Genomic DNA, 13,258 nt, shown 5'->3' with positions numbered 1-13,258 from the left:
CTCCCTCCCACTTCCCCATCTTATGGCGGCCACTGGTGCGCGGAAGGCACGCCTAAGGCAACCGCATCTGCACCCGTCCCGCCTGGACAGCACCCAGCACCAGAACCCCTTGCCCCGCAAACACCACAACACCGACTCCGCTACAATACCAGCACCCTCAGCGCACTCAACCACGGTTGAGAACACACTCGCTACCAGGCCGCCCCGAAGCGCACCCTAGGACCCTTCACCTGCTGGAAATGCGCCATCACCAGTATCCGGCTAACTAAACCACCAACCAAAGAACCCAACTACCTCAGATGCTTTCTTCTCAACACCCACTCCGCCCACAAACACGCCATTGAACTCTGGGAACTTCTCAACTCTACCTCTCCAGTTGTCGCCTTCTTGACGGAGACCAGGCTGAGCCCCACCTCAGCTCTCAACATCACCACATCCCGGAAGGCTACAAGATCACCCGCAGGGACGGCCCCAACGGTGGAGGAGGAGGTATCGCCATCGTCCACAGGACCACCATCGGAGTCTCGACCAATACCGACGACACCCTCAGCACCGCCAAACGCATACACTTCCAGATCAACACCGACCGCTTGAGACAACACCAACCCACGCCGCCGGGCCACACGCTCGACCCCATCTTCACCGCAAGCCCCAACATCTCCTTCAACCACATCACCGAACCCCACTGGACTGACCACCACTGCATCCACTTCACCTTCAGGAAGCCCACCACCGCACCCAACAGATGCCTCGACGCTGCTGGAGCAAGCTCACAGAAGACCAGCTAACCAACACCCTCGCCCAGAACCCACCCACTGACTTCACTGACCCCGACACCGCCGCCCGCAACCTCAGACAATGTTCAACAACTGTGCCAACACCCTCGCCCCACTCAAGACACCCTCCAACATCCACACCAACAAGAAAGCCACCTGGTTCACCGAAGACTTCCAGGCCTCCAAATCAACATGCCGAAAACTGGAGAAGAACTGGCTCCACGAATGAATACCGGACAGCTACGCAGCCCACAAGAACCCCACCCACAGACACCATCAACTCATCAGAGCAGCCAAGAGAGCCTCATTCAAAGACCACCTGGAAAACAACGCACACAACAGCAAAGAGCTCTTCAACATCGTAAAGGAACTCTCCAACCCCAGCTTCAACACCAACGACATCCCGCCTTCAAAAGACCTGTGCGACTCGCTGGCCACCTTCTTCCACCACAAGATCGCCGACATCCACGACAGCTTCAATGCCACCACCACCCTGACAACCACCGCCCCCACGACCACCACCTGCACCAACCGCCTGCTCTCCTGGACCAGCATCAATGACGAGGACACCAGCGAGATCATAAACACCATCCACTCCGGATCAAATTTGGACCCATGCCCTCACCACATCTTCAACAAAGCCAGCACAGCCACCGTACCCCATCTCCAGAAAGTAATCAACATCTCCTTTGAGACAGTAACCTTCCTGGTAAGCTGGAAGCACGCGGATGTCAACGCCTTATTCAAGAAACCCGAGGCGGACCCCAAGGACCTCAAGAACTTCCAACCCATCTCCCTGCTCCCGTTCCTGGCGAAGGTCACAGAGAAAATCATCAACAAACAAATGACCCGCTTCCTCGAGGAGAACAGCACCCTGGACACGTCCCAGTCTGGGTTCCAACCCTCATTGCGGTCACCGATAACATCAGGACCATGCTTGACAACGAAGAAACAGCAGCCCTCATCCTCCTAGACCTGTCAGCCGCCTACGACACGGTCTGCCACCGCACACTACGAACATGCCTACATGACACAGGGATCCAAGAGAAGGCCCTGGACTGGACCACATCCTTCCTCTCCGGCAGAACTCAGAGCGTCCGCCTCCCCCCTTTCCGCTCCACTATCACCGAAATCATCTGTGGTGTAAGCCCGGGTTCTTCTCTCAGCCCAACGCTGTTCAACATCTACATGGCACCCCTTGCCTATGTCGCCCGCCAGCATGACCTCAACATCATCTCCTATGCCAAGGACACCCAGCTGATCATCTCCCTCACCAAAGACCCTCACACCGCCAAAACCAACCTTCACGTAGGAACGAAGGCCGTTGCCGAATGGATAAGGAAGAGCGACTGAAGCTGAACCCGGACAAGATGGTCCTCATCCTCGGGTCCACCCCTTCATCCTGGGACAATTCCTGGTGGCCGACAACACTAGGAACAGCCCCGACACCCACCGGCCACGCAACGTAAGGGTCATCCTCGACTCCACCCTCTCCATGACTAAGCAGATTAGCGCCGTTTCCTCATCCTGCTTCAACACCCTTCGAATGTTCCGCAGGATCTTCAAGTGGATCCCTACCGAGACGAGAAGAACAGTCATCCAGGTCTTCGTCACCAGCAGGCTGGACTACGAAAATGCCCTCTACGCAGGAATGTCGACCAAGCTCCTGAGACGACTGCAACGCATCCAGAACGCTTGGCACGTCTGATCTTCAACATCCCCCGCCGCAGCCATTTCATTCTCCACCTGAGAGACCTGCACTGGCTCCCCGTCAACAAGTTGATAACCTTCAAATTCGTCATCCACGCACACAAAGCTCTCCACAAGACCCGCCAAGCATACCTCAACAGACAACTCAACTTCTACACCCCCAACCGTCAGCTCCGCTCCGCCAGCCTCGGTCTCGCCACAGGCCCCCGCATTTGAAGAACGACCGCTGGCGGCAGATCCTTCTCCTGCCTCGCCGCCAAGACCTGGAACACCCTCCCCATCCACCTACGGCAGACCCAAGACCTACTGGCCTTCAGGAGACTCCTCAAGACCTGGCTTTTCGATCACTAGTAGCACCACCCCTCCAGCGCCTTGAGACCCTCACGGGTATGTAGTGCACTTTATAAGTGTCATGATTGATTGATTGAAGTCAGCACGCACTTCAGGGGAGAAACATTGCAACAGATAACAGGATAGGTCTGTAGAAATTTCACACATAAATATGTTTGATGGTTCAGGTATCTACATTTCTAAAGCAAATTGTCTCTGCTCAGGGATGACAGGAGTGTCTTGCTAACGTCTTGCCAACAAGTGACAGCTTTTGGGGTGTTGACCGGTAAAATATCACCATTAGATATAGTATTGTTAGATATTAAAATGTGTCCTTCTCAAGGTGCTTCCTGATTTGGACAAAGGGGGGCCTTGGTCAACCCCCATCCTCGGAAATTCACAAGCCCCCTCACACACAACTGATGGGATGGGACTTAAGTTTTTAAGTGTCCCGTAAACTGTGCTAACAATTCAGACAACACATTTCCAATTGCCCCAATCCTCATCAATCATCAAACAAACTTCTTATCAAACTCTGCACCTTGAAAAACATTGTGTACAAAAGATTTTGTAACATTGACCCTTCATGAGTGGTTAGCTCCCACTTCAACACCTTGGTTACACCTTTGGTGCAGACTTAACATGTACAGGTTAATTTTTTCTTCTTCTTACGGGCTGGAGGTTCGGGCTCCGAGGACGAGCCTTCACTCACACCAAGTCCTCTAGAATTATTGGATGAAATCTGATCAATTTTGTCCCGAACTGATACATGATTGTTGTAAACTGGCCATCCAGTTGCCCTGGGAGAAGCAATAAGGGTTTGTTGTTATGCGATGGCGAATTAATACTAGATATGATTGCAAGATCTTCATTATAACCTCTGGAGTGCATGGTCGGTTCCTCCTCCACAGATGTCATTTCCTTGCTTAAAACACCAACCGTTGAGGTCAAATGTTTTATGATTAACAACTTACTATTTGTGACGATTGACAGCAGCTTTGCAGGAACTAGTCCAGTGGCAGGCTTGCATTTGTCGATTTTTATGGATTAAAATCCAAGAGGAAATGAAAGACTGAGGCCCGGTCCGGTCTAGTACTGGTAAGGAGGGGCAACAGTGAGTTTTATAAGTGCCAAACACCCTCCTCCAGCTAGCACAACAGGATTCTGGGTTATGAAGTCCAGCCCTCACCAGCAGCAACCTATTAAGCAGCGCCTAATGCATTAACTGATGTATATTAGAGTTCTTTCTTTGACAATGCAGTTCTGGTCTTTCAGGTAGTTATCAAGTTGAGCCAGGATGCATTACAGGTGTGTTTCAATGAGGTTCTCTGATTCAGCAATGATTGTAAATACCAACTTTTTTACTAAGAAAAAGTTCCTGCAGTAGCTCTTTTCAAAGAAATCAATAATAGCCTCTTCCAAATCAATTTCCCAATCTTGTTCTACTTTTGATTTATTTCTAGTACCAGGCATATCTTGTAATTTTTTATATAATTGCGAAGCCGAGGAAGAAGAGGAAGGAAAAGGAATAGTGAGAGGGGACGACACGGTGGTAGAAGCGGAATCGGGAAGGGAGTTATAACTAGAGAGAACAGCAGCACACAATAAATTATATTGAGGAAGAAAGGAGGAGGGAAGGGAAAAATGAGACTGGAGAGATGAGAAAGCAATACAAAGACCGTCTTGAAAAAGTTGATGAATCCAAGAGAGGCCAAGAGAATGCCAGTCTTTCCAGAAAAGGGTCCTGTTTTTGATTTTAATATGAGGATTGTACCAAATGGTAGATTGTAAAGATTTCGACCTGTCGTCAAGACCCTTCATGAACAGAGGAAGAAAGAGTTTTCTTGTATTTCTAAGAATCAGAAGAGACATTTTTTTCAGAATATGTGATGAAGATACAAATTCCTGAAAGGTAAATGGATGAAAGAAGGAGTCTTCAACCTGAAACCATAACGGAGAGAAAGAAACATCTGAAGAAGCGTCTATAAAAAAAAAATGGAATGAGAAAGAAAAAATGAAGTATGATAAGAGGAAAAGTCCGGAAAATTAACTCCACCTAAATGTTTAGGACGTTTGAGCTTGGACAAGGACATTCTATCTTTTTTATTTTGCCACAAGAATCGAGAAAGAATAGAGTAAATGTTCTTAAAACCAGAATTTGGAAGGTTGACAGGAAGATTAGATAGAAAAAATAAAACTATTGGGACCAACATAATTTTAATGGAATTTAACCTACCCCACCAAGACAAAAATAAAGGATGCCATCTAGTCGTGACGTCTGATAGAGTTGTTTGTAAATTTTTAATATTTAAAGTCACTGTGTCTTTAATGGAGGGAGTAAACCAGAGACCCAAATATTTTATTTTAGAGGGACTCCAATGAAAATAAGAAACCAAAAAATCAGCATGAAAGTAATATTTATTAAGAGAAAGAATTTCGCATTTATCTACATTAAGTTTGTAACCTGAGACCGCGGCAAACAAAGAAACTTTGTATAAAAAAGCTGGAATAGAGGTCTGAGGATGAGAAATAAATACAAGAATGTCATCTGCATAAGCAGACAGTTTTAAGTGATTTCCTCCATAAGGAAACCCCGTAATGTCATTATTCAGTCTGATCCTAGACAAAAAAGGTTCTAACGCTAAAATAAAAAGAAGAGGAGAAAGAGGAGAAGGAGGACATCCTTGACGCACACCCCTAAAAAGAGAAAAGGAAGAAGACACCAGACCGTTACCCAAAATAAAAGACGTAGGAAAAGAATATAGTAGAGAAATACATGAAATGAATTTGGAGCCAAAACCAAACCAAGAAAGAGTGGAGAACATAAATGACCAATTAACCCGATCAAAATCTTTTTCGGCATCTAAAGCGATAGCGGCTAGAGAATGATTGTAAGTATGAGACTTACTAAGAACATCAAAGAAAAGGCGAATATTACCTGATAAATGACGCCCTTTGATGAAGCCACATTGTTCCCTGCCAATAAGCTGGGGGAGAATTTTATCCAAACGTAGCGCTAAGATCTTAGCAAAAATTTTATAATCCAAATTGATTAAAGAAATAGGCCTATAATTCTTACATAATGTATGATCTTTATTATCTTTGGGAAGAAGACAAATTAGAACTTCTTGAAAGGAGCCATCAGATTTCTGAGAAGCTATAAAGAATGAAAATATTTGGTGAAGTTTAGGAACAAGAAAAGCAGAAAAGTGAGAATAAAATTCTATGGAAAACCCATCTGGGCCAGGGGCTTTACCTCTTTTGAGAACCCGAAAGGCCTCTAAGATGTCGTTGGGAACAATATCTTTGTCTAATGGTGAGAAATCCACATTAGACACAGGAGGAGGGGAATAGAAGATAGATATTGATGAATAGCAGAGGGTAAAGGAGGATTTTCTGTAGTATATAAAGTTTGATAAAATTCTGTAAATTCAGCCAGAATATCCTCATCCTTATGTAGAGTAGTATAGGAAGAAGAAACAATAGATTGCATTTTTGTCCGTTCTTTTTTGACCTTGAGGTAATTAGCAAGCATATTTCCAGCCTTTTTTTGAGTAGAATAAAATTTAGCACTAGATTTAAGCAACAACAGATTGGCAGACTCCGTGGATAATTTATTAAAGGAGAGTTTTGCATCAATAAGTTGGGTAAGGACAGAGGAGGATTTGGTGGAATAATACGAATGTTCTAACTGTTTAATAGAAGATAGCAGAGAGGATAAAGATTGACTTGTGAGGCAACATTTTTTAGCAACATAAGAAATAATAAAATCCCTAGAGGCAGCTTTAAAGGTGTCCCGAATCAGTCTCGGTGATGAGAGTGGAGATTCATTTTCTGTAAAAAAAAGTGGGAGGCAAAATCAAGAAAAGCAGGTGTAAATGACTTATCTAAAAGGAGGGCGTTATTAAACCTCCATCTTCGTGTACCTTGAACAGGAGGAAGTAAGTCAAGCCCCAAAGATACAGGTGCATGGTCTGAGATCAATATAGTCCCACAAGGTTCTTCCCTATCCCCCCTCCTTTTTAATTTGTATCTTTCCCCACTCATCCGTGCCCTCCGACAGTTCAATGTCACAGCGTTCAACTACGCTGATGACATACAACTAATTTTCAACATTGATTCCTCTGCTGATTCCATTTCTACTTTCCAAAATACCCTCTGCTTTATCAGCAATTGGATGAGCTCAAACCATCTGAAGCTCAACCCCGACAAGACCGAGCTGGTTCTTGTCGGGGGCTCTTCCAACCCTTGGGACTCCTCCTTCTGGCCGGTCAGCCTCGGCAGTCCACCCCGCCCTGCCAACTGTGCCAAAAGTCTGGGAGTCGTCATCAGCAGCGACCTCTCTATGACGCCCCAGATTAGCGCGGTAGCTCCTCCAGCCATTTTCAATTAAGGAAAATTAGGAAAATCTCCCGGCTACTTACTTCCGAGGCCCTTACCCTGGCCCTGCTTGCGCTAGTAATATCGAGGCTCGACTACGCCAACGCGCTCTATGTTGGCATCCCAGCCTACCAACTTAGGCGGCTTCAGCTGATCCAGAATCAGGCTGCCCGCCTGATTCACTTTCTCCCAAGAGATCAACACGTCCGCCCCCTCCTAAAAAGCCTTCATTGGCTCCCGGTAGCCGCCCGTTGCAAGTTCAAGCTGGGCTGCATCATTTTCAAATCCCTTGCCGGGCAGGGCCCCTTCTTCATTTCTTCCCTCCTTCAACCCTATGTTCCCCCTCGCACTCTCCAGTCTTCCCAACTGGCCCTGTTATCCACTCCCAGATACAAGAGGAAGAAACACGGCGGGCTTAAGTTCTCCTTCCTGGCCCCCACTTTTTGAAATTCCCTCCCTCTGCCTCTCAGACTGTCTACTCCGTACCCCAAATTTAGATCTTCTCTTAAAACTTTTCTTTTTACTGAATCCTACCAATAAACGTCCTCTGTTGCTTCCTCATCTGCTCTCTTCATTACGGCGCCAAGAAACCTAATGGTGTTAGTTGCGCCTTACAAATTTGTTTAACATAACATAACATAACATAACTAATGTCTAAATGAGTGATGTGTTGTGTCAAAGCTTTGGAAATGAAAAGGTGATCTATTCTAAGCATGGGTGAATTTTGCGAATTCGTGATCCGCGAATTTGCGGATTTGCGAATTCGCGATTCGCAAAATTCGCGAATTTGTGCAAATTTGCAGATTTTTGTTTTTTGCGTGTTCGCGGGGTTTTTTGCGTGTTCGCAGGGCTTTTTGCGTCTTTGCGAGCCGCTTGCATAGCGAAGTTACCCATGCAGTCGTTTATGGGAGAGGGAGAGAGATAGATAGATAGATAGATAGATAGATAGATAGATAGATAGATAGATAGATAGATAGATAGATAGATAGATAGATAGATAGATAGATAGATAGATAGATAGATAGATAGATAGATAGATAGATAGATAGATAGATAGATAGATAAAGAGAGGGAAAGAGAGAGGGAGAGAGAGAACGAGAGAAAGAAAGAGAGGCCGGATCTCTGAAGGGCCAGATTCCTGAGTTGCCCCTACAGAACATACAGCTTTTCATTTTTAGCAAAATGCATATGAAAATTGTGCTGTAAAGGTCTCTTTTAGTGTAACCCCTCCTGACAACTCAAAATGGGTGTATTTGCCATCCTCTTCCTTCTTCCTGTTTTTTATATCTGTAAGTGCTTCCTGATGAGGTTAAATTCCTTGGACAGGTGCCTCGTTGCCTACTTGTAACTATTCTCTGACCCTGCTTCAAGGGTCAGAGCAGGTTCAGAGAATAGTTGCAAGTAGGCAACGAGGCGCCAGGAAGCAATTAGCAGCAGGTGTCCAAGTTGAAGTTAATTTGTTTGTAACCCTTTTGTTAAAGGTTACAAAGAAATTAGGTTCAACTTTTGCACCTGCTGCTGTAACCCTTGCTTGGCTGAAAATTCGTCCCCGCTGATTCGCGGATTTTACAGCGATTTTGCGAGATTCGCAGATTGCGAAATCGCGGAAAATCCGCCAAATACGCCCACCCTTAATCTGTTCTTGATTGAGAAGAGTGAGCATGTGAAAAATAAGTGTATTCTTGTAAAGCGGGGTGACATAGTCTCCACGAGTCAACAAGAGATCTTTGAGACATGGCGGATGTGAATTGGTTTTGGGTATGAGATGGAGAGATACAAGAATTGGATTTTCTGTCTAAAATGGGTGTCCATAATCATATTACAGTCCCCACCAAGAATGAAATAATCATCAGTGTATTGCATTGAGGAAGAGAGAATTTGAGGCCAAAACTATTTATCTTGTAAAGTGGGGGCTAATAAATTAAAAATGGTTAAAGGAATTTTGTTAACCAACAAAGACACAACCACCCATCTACCTTCTGTATCTACATCTTGATTGAGAAGTTGAACGCATAAACGCTTATGACAAAGAATTGCAACCCCATTACGTTTTCCGGAACCAGGTGAAGCAAAAACATGGCCCACCCAATTACGGCGTAACTTAGAAATTTCGGAGTCCTTAATATGTATTTTCTGCAATAACACTATATCCCCTTTTAAATGAGCTAAATGGGAAGGAATATGTTGCCTTTTATTAGGAGAACCCAAACCTTTAAAATTCCAAGAAATTACATTCTTAGACATCTACATTTGTAAAAATAAACAACAATAGCATAAATAGCCAAAAAGAAATGTAACCAGTACCAATAGAAGCAGTACAATACAAACAAGAAAGAGTAAGAAAGAACATACAGAGGACAATGAAGAGAAATATGCAAAGTGGGATAGAAGATGATAAGAATATATGAAAGAGTAAACGAGTGTGAAGAAGAATAAAAAGGAAAGCGGAACAGAAAAGACAGAGGAAGAAGAAAACAAGTATTGGAGAAAAAGTAGAAACACAGAAATACAGAAAATGTGATATACAACTTGAACAAAACTAGAAAGTAGACATACCACGAAAAAACCCAAAAAAACAGGAAAGTAGGGGATGGTGGAGCCACATAGAGGAGACGACAAGGCCAGCTCGGGAGGAGCACAGAGACGCACGTAGGGCAAAATGATCTCCAGGTACAAACAGGAGGAAAACCACAAGAGGAACCAGAAAGCCGCATCTACAAGGGAGGAAGAAAAAACATCATCAAAATATTACGAAGACACAAAAATTGAGCATAATATAAAATTAAATCACAGTACCTTAATAAAATACAAATATAAGTAGAGAAACATAGACTAGGCACAGAAGGGAACACAAAAGGGTAGAGAACTGCTGAAGGAAAGGCATATTGCGACTAAATGAAAAGATCACATTAATAGGACCGTAGAGAGTCTCATTGATGAGGAATATCCATAGAGACCGAGGAGCAGGAGTCAAGGAATTTCTGAAACTGGTCTGGCTCTTTGTAAGTCGTCGTTTTATTGTTGTAGGTAACCTTAAAGAGACACGGATGGAATAGACCATAACGAGCATTTAAAGAACGAAGGGCAGGCCTCATGTCCAGGAACTTTTTGCGACAATCCGCTGTAGGTTTAGCATAGTCTTGTGCAAAAAAGAGGTTGGAGTCATTCCAAGAAATCTTACCCTTTCGTTTAGCAGAGCGGAGAACTTTAAGTAGGTCCGTGTACTCCAAAAAATACAAAATGACTCCTCTAGGTTTTGCAACAGGAGAGGTAGAAGTAGAAATACGAGAAGAAGGACCCAAACGATGCGCTCTTTGAATGTTAAGTGGAGGAGATTCTGGCAGTCCCAAAAGTTGAGGTAAGAAAGATTGGAAGAAGGATATAGGGCTAGGTTCTTCAAGTCCTTCATTAAGGCCAAAAATGCAAAGGTTGTTGCGCCGATTTCGATTTTCTAAATTTTCGACTTGGCTTTTAAGGTGCTGTATCTCTGCCTGAATGTTAGGAACCACTGCTGTAACAGTTTGGATTGAGGAAATAGATTTTTCTAAAAGGTCTACATTTTGTTCAGTGTGAGACCAATTATCCTCTAGATGTTGAAAGCGGGCATTGGTGTCGGCCATTTATGGCTTAAGCGAATGTATTTCCTCCATAAAAGGCTTCAACTAACGTATCTCGTCCAGTATGAGTTCCATGGAAATGGAGGAAGGTGTATTAGTAGGCAATAGAGGATTTGTTTTTGCCCTCTTGCCAGTGTTCGCAGTTGAAGAAGAGGACCCTTTAGCGTCGAACTTTGGATTAGAACGAAAAGAGGGTGCTGGAGAGTTTTTCAAATGAAGAGAGTCATTCATTCCATCTTCAGTGGTGTCCTGCAAAACACTAAAGGGATTCGTATCAACCAAAGATTGCGGAAGTGGTTGAAGTGAGGAACGGTTCTGGTGCGCCATTGTCAGTGAAAGATGATTGGTACTAAGTAGCTAAGTCGCACTTAGAAAATACTAAAATGGTATCAGCAATGAAACATAAATCGCAATCACTACTGGGTACAAAAAAGGAGAATGACATCAAACCTCAACCTGCAGTGTTAATGGAGAAGGTACAGAAGTGTATGAGTCTCAATTTGACATAAAAGACGACGTATCAAAAAATACCTCACAGAAGAAAATGTCCTGTGAGGAATTCAAATGAATAACATCACCAATTCACAAAATGGCGGCCATAATATATATGTGGGCTGACTGAGGTACAGAAAAATCGCCCAAACGCTAATTTCTGAGAAGCCAGGTATAGAAAACGAGGTTAAAGTCCAGGAAAGTTATGTAGAAGTACATTGCAGGCAGAGAAACGTTGAAAAAATCAATAAAACAGATGAGAGAAACACCCACTAAAAAGCGTAGCTGCTCAAAATGGCGGCCGCGACAAAACGCGGGGCTGTAGAAATGAAAAATAAAATGCTCATAACTTCCATTTTTTGATCATCCTCCTTACCAGCAAACATGTCAATCTATCCAGCGCACATTCTGCCGCATGTGGGGTTGATCCGGCCAGTTCTGCGGGCAGTCAGGAAACCTGGAGATGCTCCGAGCCGCTACGTCGCTACGGAGCTCTCCGAGAGAGCCGCCATCTCCGCTGACGCCGAAGCCACGCCCCCATCAATAATAGCCTCTGCTACATAAATGCCTTTAGATTTCTATTTGCAATCGAATCTTTGCTGAGCTCTCTTCCATGTAATGCGTGATGTGTATTAGTGTTTGCAGGTGATGGGCACCAGCACTTGCTTTATGTGACCCAGTCCTAGTTTTCATCATAAGTCTTTGACTCAGAGCAAAAGGGAGAAGGATGGAGAAAGGGAGAATTGAGATGGAAGAGAAGGATAGAAAAACAAGGACAACATGAGAATAAAGAGGTGAAAAAGAATCTGCAAGAGTAAGAGAAAGTCAATACTTCAAGAAAGAGGCATGGATTGGGATCAAGATGAGGCTGCCTTGGTATTCAACATCCCTGTTATTCAGCAGTGCCAGCAGTGTGATCATAGGGAATGTAGTTCAAGACAGAGGTTGTTTTCTGCATAGATGTAACTTACTAATTTCCACCCCTTTAAATGAGACTTGAGGGCTCCTAAGACTGAATTGACAACTGAAACTTTACTATTGGTAACTTTCCACTGGTTTGTGTAGATCGCCCACGCTGGGCTGGAGCTCTCTCCATAGAAAATAATAGGGAAATTAAAGAAAATGAATTTTATTTAACAGTATTTTTTAATTAAAAATATTCAAACACGTTTTCCCATCTTTTATTTATCTCGAACTACCACCGTAATAAGGAACAACAAACCTGCACTAAAACATATGACTACATTTTAAACTATTTTTTTAAAATTTATAATTGCATTACTTTTTTAATTAAATAAAATTGATTTTAATGTTAATTTCACCTCCTGCTTCCCTTGAAGTATCATTTGTGTTCAATGTATCATAAACGTGGAGGCAAACTAAGAAATATATTATTTGTGATTTAAATTTAAAAAATATAATTTACTATAGATTAAAATGTTATTCTATATATTAAACAAATTATATTTACAAATGTTTATTATAAAGCATTATTTTAGAATAGGATAGCTTTTGTGAATGGGCTCCGATATGTTTATCAGGCATGTTTGCCTATTACACATTGAAATCACAAATAACTGCATAAACAACATTGTAGGTAGATAACATATGAAGCAAAATAAATGGAGCTCTTAGCAGCCGCTTCCAAACAAAATAGGGCCCGATGTACTAAGAGACAGGGCGCAAAAGCAGTAGCAAATTTTGCACTAACATTTTGTGATGTATACCCACATTTCCAACGTGATCTATGTACTTAAAAATCGAATTACAAAATCTCTTGCCACAAATGGGTTACTGATCCATCTACCTAAGGAATATACATGAGCTAGTTTGGTATTTGAGGCCCCCTGTGATGGACTACAATCACAGACTTGGTGGCCTGCAAGGTACAACCGAACACAATTCCTGTATTTTGCATTCCTCAATGAGAAATCTTTTTTATAGCAGCCTGTG

This window comes from Lissotriton vulgaris, chromosome 3_1, assembly GCF_964263255.1.
Source record: "Lissotriton vulgaris chromosome 3_1, aLisVul1.2, whole genome shotgun sequence".
Taxonomy (NCBI): Eukaryota; Metazoa; Chordata; class Amphibia; order Caudata; family Salamandridae; genus Lissotriton; species Lissotriton vulgaris.
This window is presented reverse-complemented; position numbering follows the sequence as displayed.